General features: G+C 44.8%; 1 long non-coding RNA gene across 1 annotated transcript; it reads right to left on the bottom strand.

The window, feature by feature from the left end:
* Positions 1 to 4,532: 4,532 nt before the first annotated feature.
* On the bottom strand, positions 4,533 to 15,017 carry LOC119251989 (uncharacterized). Its single transcript, XR_005126678.2, has 4 exons — positions 14,670 to 15,017; positions 11,879 to 11,928; positions 11,715 to 11,781; positions 4,533 to 4,657 (listed from the first exon to the last, which is right to left on the bottom strand). It is a non-coding gene; the product is annotated as an uncharacterized LOC119251989 (long non-coding RNA).
* Between the last annotated feature and the right edge of the window lie 504 nt (positions 15,018 to 15,521).

Here is a 15,521-nt window from a genome sequence, read left to right as displayed (position 1 = left end):
CAGCCTTTCCTTCCACCATTCTGGTTAGGCCACATGGGAACCAGGGCCCTGGAACCTTGCCTGATCTGATGTTGGCACCAAGTCCTGGCCTCACGTAGCCCTTTGGAAGTTAGGCACCAGATGGCCTTGTGGGGGCTGGGCAGGAGCAGCCAAGTCAGAGACCCTGAAAGGAAAGTCCTCAGCCAAGCATGCTTCCTTTTCCTTGGCTTTCCTTCCCCTCCTGCACCACGCGCGTCCTCCTAAGCTGATGGCTCAAAGGGCCAAGGTGCTTGTTTTTCCCTGCTGATACCAAACGCAGCCCTCAGTTTCCCTCAGCCAATAAAAGGAAACTGAGGAAAAAGAAAGTGGTTTAATGTGTCGACAAATGAGGAGGGCAGCAGACTCCTGTCTGAAAGACAACCGTCCTGCTCTTTGGCAGACGGCAGGGGGATTTATACAAAGGAAAAAAAAAATGGAGATGGGCTGGGGTCTGCAAAGGGGAAGGGGAAGGGGTCTGCCCCGAGATGGGTGGGCGCCAGCTTGTTTTTCTTCCATAGCTGATGTTTGTTTAACTTTCTCTACCTTGAAATACAGGAGTGCTCATCTGGGAAACTGGGTTATAAAGATAAATCTGTCAAACAAGGGGGAAATTGCAACAGATGGGGGAAAGACAAACTGTTCATCTTGTTAATGCCCATCAAAGACAAACCTGTCAGGAAATAGGAGAAGACAAATATGTCAATGCCTGTCTAAGAGACTGGTACCTGTCATTGGTACCTGAATCACTGTCAGGGAAAGGAAAAATGTTGCAGAAATAAATTCTAGCCTTTTACCCAAGCAAAGGAAGAACAAGCTGTACTTCAGGAATGGTGAGGTCAGGAGAAGCTTTATTACTTGTGCTTGAGGTCTCAGACCTGGGCAGTTCCTTAAGGTCCGAGCACCTGTCTAGAGACACTGATAACAGCAGTGAGCAAGCACAACTATTTTCTGTAAAAGTCCTAGACAAAAGGGGAAAGATGGACATTTGGGGATGTCCTTTGAGAGATAAATCAGCTTGGCCTTAGGGGCCTCCCTGGTAGTGCAAGGGGTTAAGCACCGCACTATGGAGCAATTTGCAGCCTCTGCAATCCCGGGTTGACCAGGGAGCTACCCACATGGCACAGCAGACCTCTTCTGACTCACCTGCTGCTCCTCTCAGCAGTGTACTTAGGTCCATCTGACTGTTCTGTTCTCCACTCTGTCTCTGGTGAATCCTCTCACCCCCCCACCCATCTCTGGCCTGTACCCTAGCTCTTGCATAAATAAATAAATCTTTAAAAAAAAAATCAGCTTGGCCAGCTATCTGACCTTGTTACAATGTAACCTCATTTAGATAAGCTAAAACTTAGATGGAAAGGTCCCTAAGGAAAGGTTTATCAAGAAAGCAAACTTGTTATTTACAATGGCATTTGGATTATTTACTGCACCAGGCCTAAGACCCTTTAGCAGGAAAGATTTATTTGCTTAGTAGTTCCTTTTCAGATTTCACCTAAGTACACTGATGCTAAACTTAAATATTTCTATAGCAAGTCATTTGACCACATAACATTTTTTTCAGATACCTCTCTCAGACCTTCAACTCTTTTGCCTTCCTATTTTTATACCATTTCTTTTTAAAGCTAGCCATTCTGTTTTGACACTCAGTGTTTCCCAATATCCTCAACATAGCCATTTCAAATACATTCCTTAACACAACTCACTTTATTTACATTTAGAGTTATGATGATGTTGTTTTTGGATTTGGAGTGCTGGGTCCTTGGGTTCACTCTGGGAAAGGTTTCACCAGAGTTCCCCTTTCAGAGGCCGGCGGCGAGTTTCCCGGGTGAGTTTCTCCAGCAGGCAGAGACATTAGTTTTATTTAAGGAGCAGGTTTATTAGCAAAGGGGACAGAAGAGTAAAAGACACTTGCATAGACACAAGTGGGCAGGAAGAGCTGTCCCCAAAGGGGCAGGTTTGCTGAGAGAGGCCTGTGTGGTTGCAGGCGGGTGGCCTTGAGGAGAGCTGCCTCTGCTGAGGGAGGTCAGTGAGGAGAAGTCCCAGCAGGTACAGGTCACAGGCAGGCAGGAGGCTGCTGCTATGTGGAGGGAGAGATTTGGTGGAAGGAAGCACCTGAATAGTCACAGGTGGGCAGAGGGAGTGCTGCCCCTTTGTGGGGGCAGCATAAGGTTTTATCCTCTTCAGGGAGGGGCTCACCCTTGTGGATGGATAGTTTGTGCTCTTTACACTCCCTATAGCAGTCTCATAGTTTCTGGGTGTTGTGCCTCCTGATCTGGGCATTGATGCCTAAGGGTCTTGCTTTCTATAACTGGGTTAATGGTTTACGCTAATCCCCTCTACCCCTACCTCCTTGTGCGCATTAGGTTCTTTTTTTTTTTTTTAAGATTTATTCATGCTTACAAGAACTAGGGTACAGGCCAGAGGCATGGGAGGATGAGAGGATTCACAAGACAGAGTGGGGAGCAGAACAGGCAGACAGACTGAAAACACTGTTGAAGAGAATAGCGGGCAAGACAGGACAGGTCTGCCACGCCATGTAGGTATCTCCTTGGTCAGCCAGGAATCAAACCCACACTGCAGAGACTGTGGACACTGCTACTTTTTTTTTTTTCCTTTCACATCTTTATTTTTTTTTAATTCAAATTTTATTTTTATATTCCCCATACAATTACAACCCCCTTATTTTGACCTCAAGCCCTCCTTTCCCCACCCCCCACCCCCCCATATAATGTCTCTGGTTCATAGTTGTTTGTTGATTTTGATATTTTCTTTCTTATAGTTATTCTTTTTCCTGGTCCCTTATTTAAGTTTTCTAGATTCTTGCTATGAGTGAGACCATTGGGTATTTTTCTTTTTCTTTCTGGCTTATTTCGCTGAGCATGATCCCTTCTAGCTCCATCCATGTTGCTGCAAATTGCATGTATTTATCTTTTTTGAATGCTGAGTAATATTACATGGTGTATATGTACCACATCTTCTTGATCCAGTCATCTATTTTTGAGCATTTGGGTTGTTTCCAAAGCTTAGCTATTGTAAACAGTGCTGCTATAAACATAGGGGAGCAGGTGCTCTTTGGAATTGATGTTTGTGTGTCCTTTGGGTAAATACCTAGGAATGGAATTGCTGGATCATATGGAAGCTCTATCTTTTGTAGGTTGGGGAATCTCCACATAGCTCTCCATAGTGGTTGGACCAGTTTGCACTCCCACCAGCAGTGCAGGAGAGTTCTGTTTTCTTTACATCCTCGCCAACATTTGTTGTTGCTAGTTTTTTTAATATGTGCCGTTCTCACTGGTGTGAGATGATATCTTGCTAGAGACCAGCTCCAGCTAAAAGTTGTGTCAGGGGCCTCAGAGAGGAGAGGACGGCGTCGGCCAAGTTTTCTCTCGGAGGACTGAGGGGAAGTGGAACGAGGTAGAAGTGAAGTAGACACAGACACCCTCTCTGGTGCAAGTATCTCCTACTGAGGGTCTCAGCAGATCTTTATACCTTAAGGCGAGCGGTGAGATTACATCAGCGTAAGCATTGAAGCACAGCAAAGACAATCATTACATATTTTCTCATGAACATACAGAGACCCTCTTGATCTCATACTACAAAAGGACACTTCTTTAATCTGATTAAGAAAATCAACAGGTACAATTACTCTCCTAGGTACAACTCTTTTTCTAACATAATCAATTGTCTAAGGCAGTACAATGTTCAGTAACAATCAATCATCCTGTCAAGCCTTCCTAATTTTGGGGTGGACATGAAAGTCCATTGTTATGCTATATTACTAAAATCAACCCATTCTCTAGTACTCAATTCATCTAGCCTATTATCAATTACTTCAAAGTGATCTAAAACAACTCATCAAATCTATGTAAGTTCTACTGAAGTCTAACTCTTAACTAGAAATTCCTAACCTCCACACACCCTGCAAACTGTTGGCCTTTCGCATACACCAGGAGATGTATTGTTGGGCAAACAGGTACCCCCAAGTTAGGCTAAGGTTTCCAAGCACAGCTGGTTCAGGGCAGCTTGTTCTCCATAGTTCTCAGGGCCGAAACATTTCTTTCCTAACTATATCTTTAACAATTTTTACTTCTTTTGTGATAGTTCATGCGTAAGAACAATAAGCCAGTTGTCACCTGGGTCCGAATTAGGTTTTCACGGGCCAATTAATAACTAACTTACTTCAGCATTAACCAAGAACAAAGAGGAGAGCATTAGCAGGCATTGCCATGGAGACTCCCTAGTTCAGATCTTCTTTGGGAAGTGCAAGAACTTCCTTCTTCTGGGAAGTGCAACTTTCCCTCTTCAGGGGAGCACAGGGACTCCCCTCTTCTCAGGAGTCTCCCCCAATGCCCAAACCATGTTAGGAGACAGCATGGGAGGCGCAGCCTGCCTGCTGCAGAGCTGGGCTCCGCAAGAGCAGCCTCAGCGAGTCCTCTGCTCCCAGCCAAGGACTGGAACGCTGAGTCGGCTTCAGGTGGCGGCTCCTTTTATCCCCCCCCCCCCGCCCCCCCCTTAGGCCCAGGCACAGTCTGCTGTATCAGTCTTTACCGCTCACCATGTGCCTCAGCCTCTTTCACTCACAGCGCTCGCAGCCACCTTCATGTTTTCAATTTTACTTGTAAGCGTCATATGTTCGTCACACCTGCAAACAGCCAGAGGGCAGCCGGTGAGCTGGGGAGAAAAGGCAGGCGAGGGAAGCACCGGAGGGTGCAGCTGCCCAGGTCCCCGCCCGCGCCCTGGGGCTCTGGGGAGACGCGGAGCCAGCGCTGGGGTGAGTCTCCGGAGCGGGGTTCACCCCTGGTGGACCCAACTCCTGGTCAGGGCGCACAGCCCGTGCCTGCGGGGACAGACAGCAGCGCCCCCATCCCGGGTCAGGGATGGGACAGGCCCGGCCTGTCTGGTCCTGGCTGCGGGGTCGGTGCCAACCGCAGGTCTCGTCCAGACTCAGCAGGAGTGAGATGCCTGCACAGCTGTTAGGGCGGAGGGATGGCGATTTAGGGAGTTTACAGTAAATAGAGCTTTATATATTTGTTCCCGTGGGGGCAACTTGCTCTGTAGATTCCCGCTTTTTGTTTAATAAGTTGTGTGTTAAGGAGCCTATTGGCTCTTTTAACTGTAGCTGGTCTTGTAGGGCTACAAGGGACGCCAGCACATGTTTAATATAGTTTGTAGCAGGAAAGAGTTACGGGCTTTGGAGATGTAAGCAGGTCCATTATCAGCTTTTATTTGTGATGGGATTCCCATGCCGCAATGGCAGTGAGTTTTTAACATGCTTCACAATTTACCCTGTTTGGGCCGAGGCTTGAATTAATGCCTAATAGGTGTATTTAGAGACATGAATGTAAGGTCTATTAGTCAAATATAACGTTTGACAACTTGGGCTTCTGTATTATTTCTACCTTTTGTAGCAGTGGTTAGAAGAGCCGGTGGGCTGTTATTTTGGAATTTGGTTATGATGTCCTGTCCCAAGAGAGGAACAGGAAGGAAGACTCATTTAATGTGTTATGAATTTTATCAGTATATCTGTAACAAGGTGGTCCCCAGGAAAGGGGGAGGTTCCCTGCCCCTCCCAAGGGAGGGTGGAGCTGAGCAGGGAGAGGAGAATCTGCAGAAGAGACTGAGGAAGGAAGCAGGATGGAGCCAGGAGACCTGGAGGAGGCACATGGAGCCTAGAGACACATGAGAAACTGCGCTTGTCTTTTGGTCGTGGACTGGGTGACACAGATGTGGGTGAGACCCGAGGGGAGGTGACCATGGCAGCTTTTATCTTGATTTTGATTTTGCTCTTTTCCTTCCGGGCTTGTCTGGTTGTTTCTGACCCTTTTCTGTGGGTCCCCACTGGAAGATGCTTTAGACTTGTGGCAGGCTTTGGGGCCTTGTTCTGGGCTGATCCCATATGGATGGACTTTTACCCACGAGGGGATGGGTAACTTTAGGTGCTTCATTTAGAAACTAGACTCTTTGCCTTACCTGTATTGTTTCCTAGTTTTATTAAAGTTCCTTCCCATTAAAGTCTCATATGTTTTGTGTTGATGCGGCGGATGGCAGAACCCATTTAGAATAGGCAGGTTTGTGGGGTTTAGGCTGCCCCTCTCCCTGTCCTATAACAGATTGGGCGTCCAACGTGATTTAGGACAGAGCCATCCGTGGTTATGTTGTAGAGCAACCCCGATACAAAACGGGGTGCCTGACTGTGGGTCCTCACCCACGCGCTTAAAAGGACTTATCAATGCTCTACTGCAGGCACACGTGAAAGGTTAATAAAAGGTTTATTTACAAGGGAAGGGGAAATGAGGAAATGTACAGCTCTGGGAGAAAAGTGGGAGACAAAGTTTTAAATGAGTCCTACCCGATCCGCCGATCAGGAATCCCAAAATGGCGCTCTGAGAGCTGGCCGCCAGCCAGGAGCGGTGAAGCCAGGAGGCGAGTGATCGTGAGCCAGAGAGACCCCAAGGCCCACGTGTTTGGTTTTTATATCCAACCTGGCTGCCCAACTCCACCCTCAGGTCCCAGCCACCCTCCCTTTGGTGGTGATGGGATTTGTCTTTCCCAATGTCTTGATGGCTTTAGTCTGGAGTGGGGGTGGAGTCCACAAAGCCTGTATGGGATTAACTCAGGACATCATTTCCCCCTAACAGTTTTACTCAAAAGATTAGGCAGTACATTGGACCATGTGGCCAGATCAAAGATGGCGTCTGAGGCCACTTGGCATGCTCTTGTAAAATTCAGAGGTTCTTGTTGCTAGGACTTTGGAACTTTTTTTTTCTTTCTTTTTGTAATCTCTGCTGTCTCATTAGCATTTCTAAAGGCAATAATGGTTCTTCAGTGGTATGTTGCTTTGTCTTTGCCTACTTCCTGATCTCTGCCTGATGGATTTTGCAAGCCAATTGTGGAGCAGTGGTGTTTAAATTAGCAAATGTTTGCCTGGGTGTTAAGGAAAGAGTAGCCTTAAGCAGTAACTGGTAATTGCTGGTAGCCTTGATGGATTCTTGGAGATAACTTGAATTTTTGCAAAGTCTGGATCAGAAAAATTAACAAGATTTTGTCTGAGTCTGAAAGGATTTGCTGCTGTGAATTCTGTCTACACAATTTGTTTTGGGCATGTTTGCCATTTTGAATACTGGATTTGTTCAATTGCTGGTGTAAGACAAGATTCTAAGTTTCTGCTTCCTACTGAGGAAGGTCTGTTGTGGAAAGCACTCTTTAGGATGCATCATGTAACTGTACCAGGTTTTCATACCTGTGTTGTTGTTGTCCCTCCCTAGTGTGGGGAAGGTGTAATCTATGCTTAGATGTTAAATCTGCTCTTTCAGCTTCTGTCCCAGAGTGGCTAACAGAAGTAAGGAGATGACTCCTTTTAATTGAAAGTTAATTACTGATATTTTGATTTTGCTTTTTCAGGTTCTATTCCAGGAAACCCAAGGAGTGCCTGCTTGGTGGCTAACAAGACATGACTCCTTTTGCTTAAAAGTTAACTGTTACTTTTATTCTTTCAGTTGCTGTACAGAATACCCCAGGATTGACTTCTAATAAAAAGTCTTCAACACTGAAAACCCTAAGGTGATAAACAAGGTCATGTAACTCTTGTGATTAATAAAACTTTTCCTTCCTATTTCCAAAGTCTTAGGTTTGTAGGATGACAACTGGAAATTTTTCTGCCAGCAACACTCCACATTTTTTTTTGGACTTTGACTTTTTTTTTCCGAGCCTATGGAGTAAAACTGCAGTTACCTAACATATTCCACGTGGCATAACTTAAAAAAAAAAAGTCTTTGTCTATATGTTGTCTGTCTGTATGTCCTTGTGTCTAACTGTCTTGACCTCCAGTGATTGACAAATTGGTACACATGGTGCCCATAGACGTTGGAAAGGAGGAAAAAAAAAAAAAGAGTCTCCAGTTATGAGAAAAACAAAAAGTTATTGTTTGATTGTCAACATTGTGCTACTGAACTAAGCCGGTGCCTTCATAGAGATTGAATATTGTTGTTTCTGTTAATTTTTCTGATATTTATGGCAAAGCTTCCCAGAAATCTAAATTCAAGTACAAATTTGGTAGCCTGTCATTTGGCTGATGCAAGGAAATTTTGTGGAACCTCAGTAGATCTCCTGAGACACTCCACAAAGTTTCTCCCTCTCCTGGGAAGGCATTAGATGAATTTATTCTATTTGGCTTTTACCTAATGAAGTAAAACTGGAAGGGAAGCATTGTCACTTGGGAAAATGGTAAAACTTTGGTATGTACAAAATGTTAACAGTAGTTTTCTAAAATGGGTATAAAAATACCTCTCAGTATCTGGTATGTATGTAAATTGTCAATGGTGATTGTCACCTTGTAATATTGTGTAATTCAATTGTTTCATATCTACAGAAATTGTTTCCGGAAATATAGGGAGAAAAGGTCTCAACAGATTCCTATTGATGGAACTGTTGAGAGTAAAAAACTTTCCTACAAAGGACTGAATAGACCTGGAAATACACCTGACATTGACTAAGTTTTTTTTTGACATGATACTGGTAATTTTTTATGCATTCTGTCCTGAATCCACAAAGTTTTTGTTTTGTTTTGTTTTGTTTTGAGTAACCAGGATCTGCAGCAAGGTTGCAATTTTTTCCAGCAAAGCTAACTTGTCACATTTTCTCTCCCCTTGATACCAACACAGCATACAAATAGTGGTAGTAATTTTTGCTACGTATCTCAGAGTCTGTTTTTGCATAATTTCCATAGGGATTTTGTCTGTTTAAACAAAAATTGGACGTCAGTTTGATTGTGTGGCTTTGTGTGGAGTTCTTCCAGAAAGTTGAAAAAGAGCTGAACCAAGAAGAGGAGAACCTGTTTGCCTTGTTTGTAGGGTTCCAGAGACCTCCAAAGAAGGTGAGGAAGCTTGCCTCCATTGGCAGGACTGGACAACCTGGCCAACGAAAATGCCCTGGTACCCTCGAGAAGAGGAAAGCCCAGGTGGAGTCTGATGACCAACTTTGTACCTGAAGCCTACATCGACCGGATGCCACCGGTTCGCTCTGATCCTATATGGAGTATTTCAACAAAGCCAGCTAAAAATTGCTGTTAGTTATTTCTGCCCTGTGATTTTATGCAAAAATAGGAAAAATGGTTTAAAAGTAGATTTAATTTGCAAACTTTTGCTATGCTGTTAAAGTTTGGGATCAAGGTTGAGAGAATTCGTTTTTGCATAAGTTGAACCATTTTAACATTTTTTCCCTGTGATTTTGATATATTTGCTATCTTGTTTTGGCCAATGCTCCAAATTTTTTTCTTTTGGCTTGGATAATGGACTATTTTTAAGTAATGAAACTGTCATACTGGACATTCATGGACAATGCTGCTGACTAATTGTTGCTTCTCTTACACACATTGTAACCCTGAAAAAAGACTGTCTCCTAAGATTACACCATGAGATCTGTGCCACCATAGATATGGTGGAATAAAAACTAAAAGGGGGGATTGTAACAGGGTGGTCCCCAGGAAAGGGGGAGGTTCCCTGCCCCTCCCAAGGGAGGGTGGAGCTGAGCAGGGAGAGGAGAATCTGCAGAAGAGACTGAGGAAAGAAGCAGGATGGAGCCAGGAGACCTGGAGGAGGAGGCACATGGAGCCTAGAGACACATGAGAAACTGCGCTTGTCTTTTGGTCGTGGTCTGGGTGACACAGATGTGGGTGAGACCCGAGGGGAGGTGACCATGGCAGCTTTTATCTTGATTTTGATTTTGCTCTTTTCCTTCCGGGCTTGTCTGGTTGTTTCTGACCCTTTTCTGTGGGTCCCCACTGGAAGATGCTTTAGACTTGTGGCAGGCTTTGGGGCCTTGTTCTGGGCCGATCCCATATGGATGGACTTTTACCCACGAGGGGACGGGTAACTTTAGGTGCTTCATTTAGAAACTAGACTCTTTGCCTTACCTGTATTGTTTCCTAGTTTTATTAAAGTTCCTTCCCGTTAAAGTCTCATATGTTTTGTGTTGATGCGGCGGATGGCAGAACCCATTTAGAATAGGCAGGTTTGTGGGGTTTAGGCTGCCCCTCTCCCTGTCCTATAACATATCCAGATTGACTCAATTTGTTTTTTTAAAAAAGGAAAACCCTTTTATCGGCTGTCTTAGGAGTCCTTTTAGGACAAAAACTTTAATTTTTTAGAATTTTTGGTATCAAGGAAGTTGTCATAGGATTCACAGATTTACAGATTTTTATAAAATACTTAATTACTCAGTGATAAGGATTTTTAAGAACAGAGCTATTTCTTTGACAAGGGTTAGCAGTGCTGATAGGAAAAGATTTTTTCTCATAGCCTGAGGGTAAAAAAGCACCAAGATTTTAGATTACGTAAACAGTCCTTAATTTGTTATCAAAAATAGTGAGAACAGTTTAAGAATACTTGAGTCCTTATTTCAGATGAAAATTAAAGTTTGGTTTTACATAAGTACACTACTGATACCAAACTTAAATATTTCTCTAGCAAGTCATTTGCGCACCTAGCATTTTTTTCAGATACCTCTCTCAGACCTTCAACACTTTCTTTTGCCTTCCTATTTTTATACCATTTCTTTTTAAAGCTAGCCATTTTATTTTGAGACCAATGTTTCCCAATACCCTCAACATATCCATTTCAAATACATTCCTTAACACAACTCACTTTATTTACATTCACAGTTAGGACATCCTGTTTTTAATTTTTAGATTGTAACATATTGTAAGAGCTGTTATGCTATCATTTCTTTGTACTGGATAACTCATACATAAACACATTTTAATAGGTTTAATTTTTTTAGGTGAGATGACATTAAATTTTAGTTTTCTTATAAGAAGCAAAAAGTAAACCTGCAAGCTCAATGATTTTAGAGAAAGTGATTTTAATTATTTAACAAATTCTCATTGTTAAACTTAGTAAAACCTTAGTTTTATATGAAATTTGTCCACTATTTTTAAAAAATTTTTATTTATTCATACAAGCACTGGGTACAGTCAGAAGCATGTGAGGGTGAGAGAATTCACCAGAGCCAGAGTGGGAAGAAGAACAGGCAGACTGACGAAATACACTGCTGAGGGAGCAGTGAGCGCCACAGGAGAGGTCTGCATGCCATGTGGGACCCTCACCAGTGGCCTGGGATCGAACCAGTGCTGCAGAGGCTGCGGGCAGCTTCGCAGGCCAGCACGCAACCTCTGAGTCACCGGGGAGGCCCAAAATTTGGCCGCTATTTACAAAATGATAAGAGAACAAATTTAAGAGAGAGATGCCAATTGTAGTTTTGGGTTTTTTTAAAAAAGATTTGTTTATTTATTTATACAAGCACTGGGTACAGTCAGAAGCACGGGAAGGTGAGAGAATTCACCAGAGCCAGAGAGGGGAACAGAACAGGCAGAGTGAAGAAATACACTGCTGAGGGGAGCAGTGGGCGGGACAGGAGAGGTCTGTGTGCCATGTGGGACCCTCACCGGTGGCCAGGGATTGAACTGGCGCTGCAGAGGCTGAGGGCAGCTTTGCAGCCCAGCGTTCAACTGCTGCACCACCAGGGGAGGCCCACCAATTGTAGTTTTCAGGTTTTTTTAGGACTGGAATTTTAAATTAAAATTCCAGAGTTGCAAATTGTAACAATCCCATAAACCAAATTTCATTCTTAGGCAAGCACTAGTTAGATTGATGAAAAGCAAGAAAAATCAGAGAGACTTAACATCATGTACATTTCCTACATACCTGTGAGGAACTCAGTACTGCTAAGTAACTTGCAGTTGAGGCTATAGACGTCATCTTGAAATTTTTGCTAGGACAAGGGGAAAGAGAGAAGTCAATTGGGGCTTTTCCTGGAAAAGAATTTTATCAATAGAACGTTAGGTATAATCATCAAAATGCAAACTTACCTTCTTTGATGTAGACTCAATTACTCTTTTTTCTGAATACTGTGCACTTCCTTTTTAAAATGAAGACATTGAAACATAAGTATTGATACCCAACATTATAACCTTAAAGCATGCATGCTTTATATTCAACCATTAAGTTTTGAACTAGTTTTTAATTACCAAAATTTTACATCGCAATCTCAAAATTGGGAATTTTTTTATTAGAATTTATATAGGTGCTATTTATAATCAACCCTCTGGAGGACAAAGACGGTAATAGACACTAAAATTTTTTGATTCTCATTTTAAAACTTTGGCCATGTGTATTCGCTTTTTCTTTTTTTTTTTTTAAGATTTATTTATTTTGCATACAAGAACTGGGGTACAGACCAGACGTGCAGGGGGTGAGAGTGCTGGGGAGCAGTACAGGCAGGCAGATTGAAATACACTGCTGAGGGGAGCAGCAGGCAAGACAGGAGAGGTCTGGTGTGACATGTGGGTAGCTCCCTGGCCAGGGATTGAAGTCGTGCTGTAGAGGCTGTGGATAGCTTTGTAGTGATGGGTTTTTGGGAGTCAATGGGTTTGGAGTGCGGGGGCCCTTGGGTTTGATAGAGGCCAAGAATAGAAAGACTGGAAAGGAGGTACCTCAAGCCTAGAACCTGACTCACAAGGAGATGGGGGTAGAGGGAAATAACATGACCATTAACCCAGCTGTAGAGGTCGTGACCCTTTGGCACTGGGGCCTTATCACAAGGCATGAGACCCAAGCAGGATCAGATGCTATAGGGAGTGCAGCACAGACCTGAGGGGAAAGATATAGAAATTGGGCCCATTCGGGAATCTCCACTGCCCATCCTGGTATCTCTGGTCCCTTTTGGATTCTGCGTGGTTATCCAAAATCAGCAACCAACTGACGGCTCACAAGGAGTGACCCCTCCAAACAGAAAAGGACTACATGGGTACAGTCTCTGCACAGGCTCGGGGCAGCACTCCCACTGCCCACCTGTGCCTATGCAGGTGCCTCTTCACCCACTCTCACCCAGGCTTCCTGCCTGCCCGTGACCTGTCCCATGACGGGGGCTCTCCTCACTGACCTCCCTCAGCGGAGGCCGCTCTCAAGGCCGCCCACCTGCAACCACGCAGGCCTCTCTCAGCAAAGCTACCCCTTTCCCTAATAAACCTGTTCTTTAAATATAACTACCGTCTCTGTCTCGTGGAGAAACTCGCCCTGGGAAACTCGCCGCGTGCCACTGATAGGGGAGCTCTGCTGACACCTTTCCCAGAGTGAACCCCAGGACCCAGCACTAACTCCAAAAACCTCATCAGGTTCACTCTGGGAAAGTTTTCACCAGAGCCCCCCTTTCAGCAGCATGCGGTGAGTTTCCCAGGCGAATTTCTCCACGTGGCAGAGACATTAGTTATATTTAAAGAGCAGGTTTATTAGGGAAAGGGATGGAGGAATAAAGGAAACTTGCATAGACACAAGCAAGAGCTGCCCAGAGAGGGACAGGTTTTCTGAGAGAGGCCTGCGTAGTTGCAGGCGGGTGGCTTTGAGGAGAGCGGCCTCCTCTGAGGGAGGTCAGTGAGGAGAAGCCCCGGCATGGGACAGGTCACGGGTGAGAAACCTGGGTTTCTCACCTGGGTGAGAAAACCTGGGTGAGAGTGGGTGAAGAGTCACCTGCATAGGCACAGGTGGGCAGAGGGAGTGCTGCCCCAAGCCTGTGCAGAGACTGTACTGATATAGTCTTCAGTTTGGGAGGGGTCACTCCTTGTGAGCCTTCAGGTTAGTTGCTGATTTTGGATAACTGTGCAGAATCTGAAAGGGACAGGAGATTCCACAAGGGCTCAATCTCCCTATCTTTACCCTTGGGCCTGTGCTCCAGACACTCCCTACAGCAGTCTGATCCCTGCTTGGGATTTATGCTTTGTAATCTAGGCTTTGGGACCTAAGGATCTTGGTTTCCATAGCTGTGTCCATGGCTATGCTAATCTCTTCTACTCCCCCCCTCGTTCTGGTTTTGTGGTGCCTCCTTTTCAGTTTTTTTCTATTCCTGTCCCCCATCATCCCCCCACCCCCACTCCACCATATCTGGCCCGAAATCTTTTGGGGAATTGAAGGGAGGAGGTCCATTTTCTGTAGCTGCTTCCTGCTGCAGTGGGACACATTGCTGGCCCTACCTACATGGGTCTGGGATATGGTCTCCCTAACACTAGTCCCTGAGCTGCCCATTGTTGCTGGTTTCAGAAGGAGGCAAGGGGTAGGGCATCTGGACAGGCTGTTTCTCTTGTGTGGATCAGCTATTTTTTGCTTGGAGGAGGAGTTTAAACTTGAAGAGCTCCCCCAGGTTAGAAGAAACACATTTAATTAGGAGATTGTGTGTGTTAAGGTTTAAAGAGAAGAGTGAGAAGTATAAGGGCCCTCAGTAACAAAGACAGTCATTTGGCCCTTTTTGGGCTACAGGATGAAGACAATTCCAAGTGTTCAGGAGCACCAGTCATGTAAAGGGGAGTTTGCAGGAAACTGTCGTCCCTTAAAAGCAAAACTATATAAAATAGTTAAATATAAAAAGTGCTAGTCCTATCTGTAGGTTGAAGAGGATCAGAAATAAAAAAAAAAATAGTTACTGAATCATGTGCTCTGTCCTGTAAATAGACATGTTTTTCCTTGGGCAGCAGTAAGCAGATCCAGTGCCCTTTGATTTTGCTAAGGCCATTCCTATTATATTTTGTGAGGAGGGGAAGGTGGGTCCGGAATGCTGGGTGAGTACAGAGAAAGTGGCTCCTGTAGCAATTAGAAAATTAATATTCTTACCTGGGACTTCCAGGGTTACCCCAGGCTCAGCCATGGAGATGGTCAGCTGGGGAGCTGGCGACATCCTTGGGCCCCATCATTTGTCATCCAGGAGGTGTCACTGGTCATCCAGGAGGAACAGGCTGGGGTCTGGTGGCTCCTCCCTTCAGAGAAGGGGACAATCCCTTTTCCAGTGGCCGTCCTTTTTGTACCTCAGGCACGGCCTAGGTGGATTTCTGAGTTGTGTGTGAAAGGTTTGGTGAGGTAAAGAAGAGCCAGGCCAAGCTTTCTCAAAGGAAGGGAAAATTTATTGCGCCCCAGGTGGAATTAATGGACCCAAGGTGGGGGGTCCTTGAAGCCAGGCATGTTGTCAGGGGGAGGCAGGCTTTTATAGGGTAAGGAGAAGTCAGGTGGGAGACTGGATTTGCAAGGCAGGGAAAAGATTCAAGGGCTGGGAGAAGTTCATTGTCTGAATTTTCCAGGCAGGCTTCTGCATTCCTGCCCCCAGGTGGGCCCCCTGGTGGGCTTTTGCATTCTGGCCTCCTGCATCTTCCTTTTGAGACAGGGCAAGCTAGGGTTATTAGGCAGTTTTAGGGACAGTGCAGGAGGGGACCTCTGAAAAAATTCAGGAAGGCTTCAGAGATAAGGACGAGCAAGGAAATGAAACCAATTCCACTGGGAAAAACAAACATCCTAGCACCACAGATAATCTTGTTAAGGATGGTCCTGGTTTTCTTCAGATGATAAGATAAAGTGTAAAGATGCTCACCGGGAGGGCTAGACCATAAAGATAAAGATATAACAAATGGGGAAAGACAGACCTGTTAGATAAGGAATGTGAAGATCTCCCACTCAGTAGCAAATTAAGTGAGA

Source organism: Talpa occidentalis, unplaced genomic scaffold (genome assembly GCF_014898055.3).
Source record: "Talpa occidentalis isolate TD23 unplaced genomic scaffold, MPIMG_talOcc4v2.1 talOcc4.2, whole genome shotgun sequence".
Classification (NCBI taxonomy): domain Eukaryota; kingdom Metazoa; phylum Chordata; class Mammalia; order Eulipotyphla; family Talpidae; genus Talpa; species Talpa occidentalis.
Note: the sequence above shows the minus strand (reverse complement) of the source record. Positions and strands in the feature narration are given on the sequence as shown.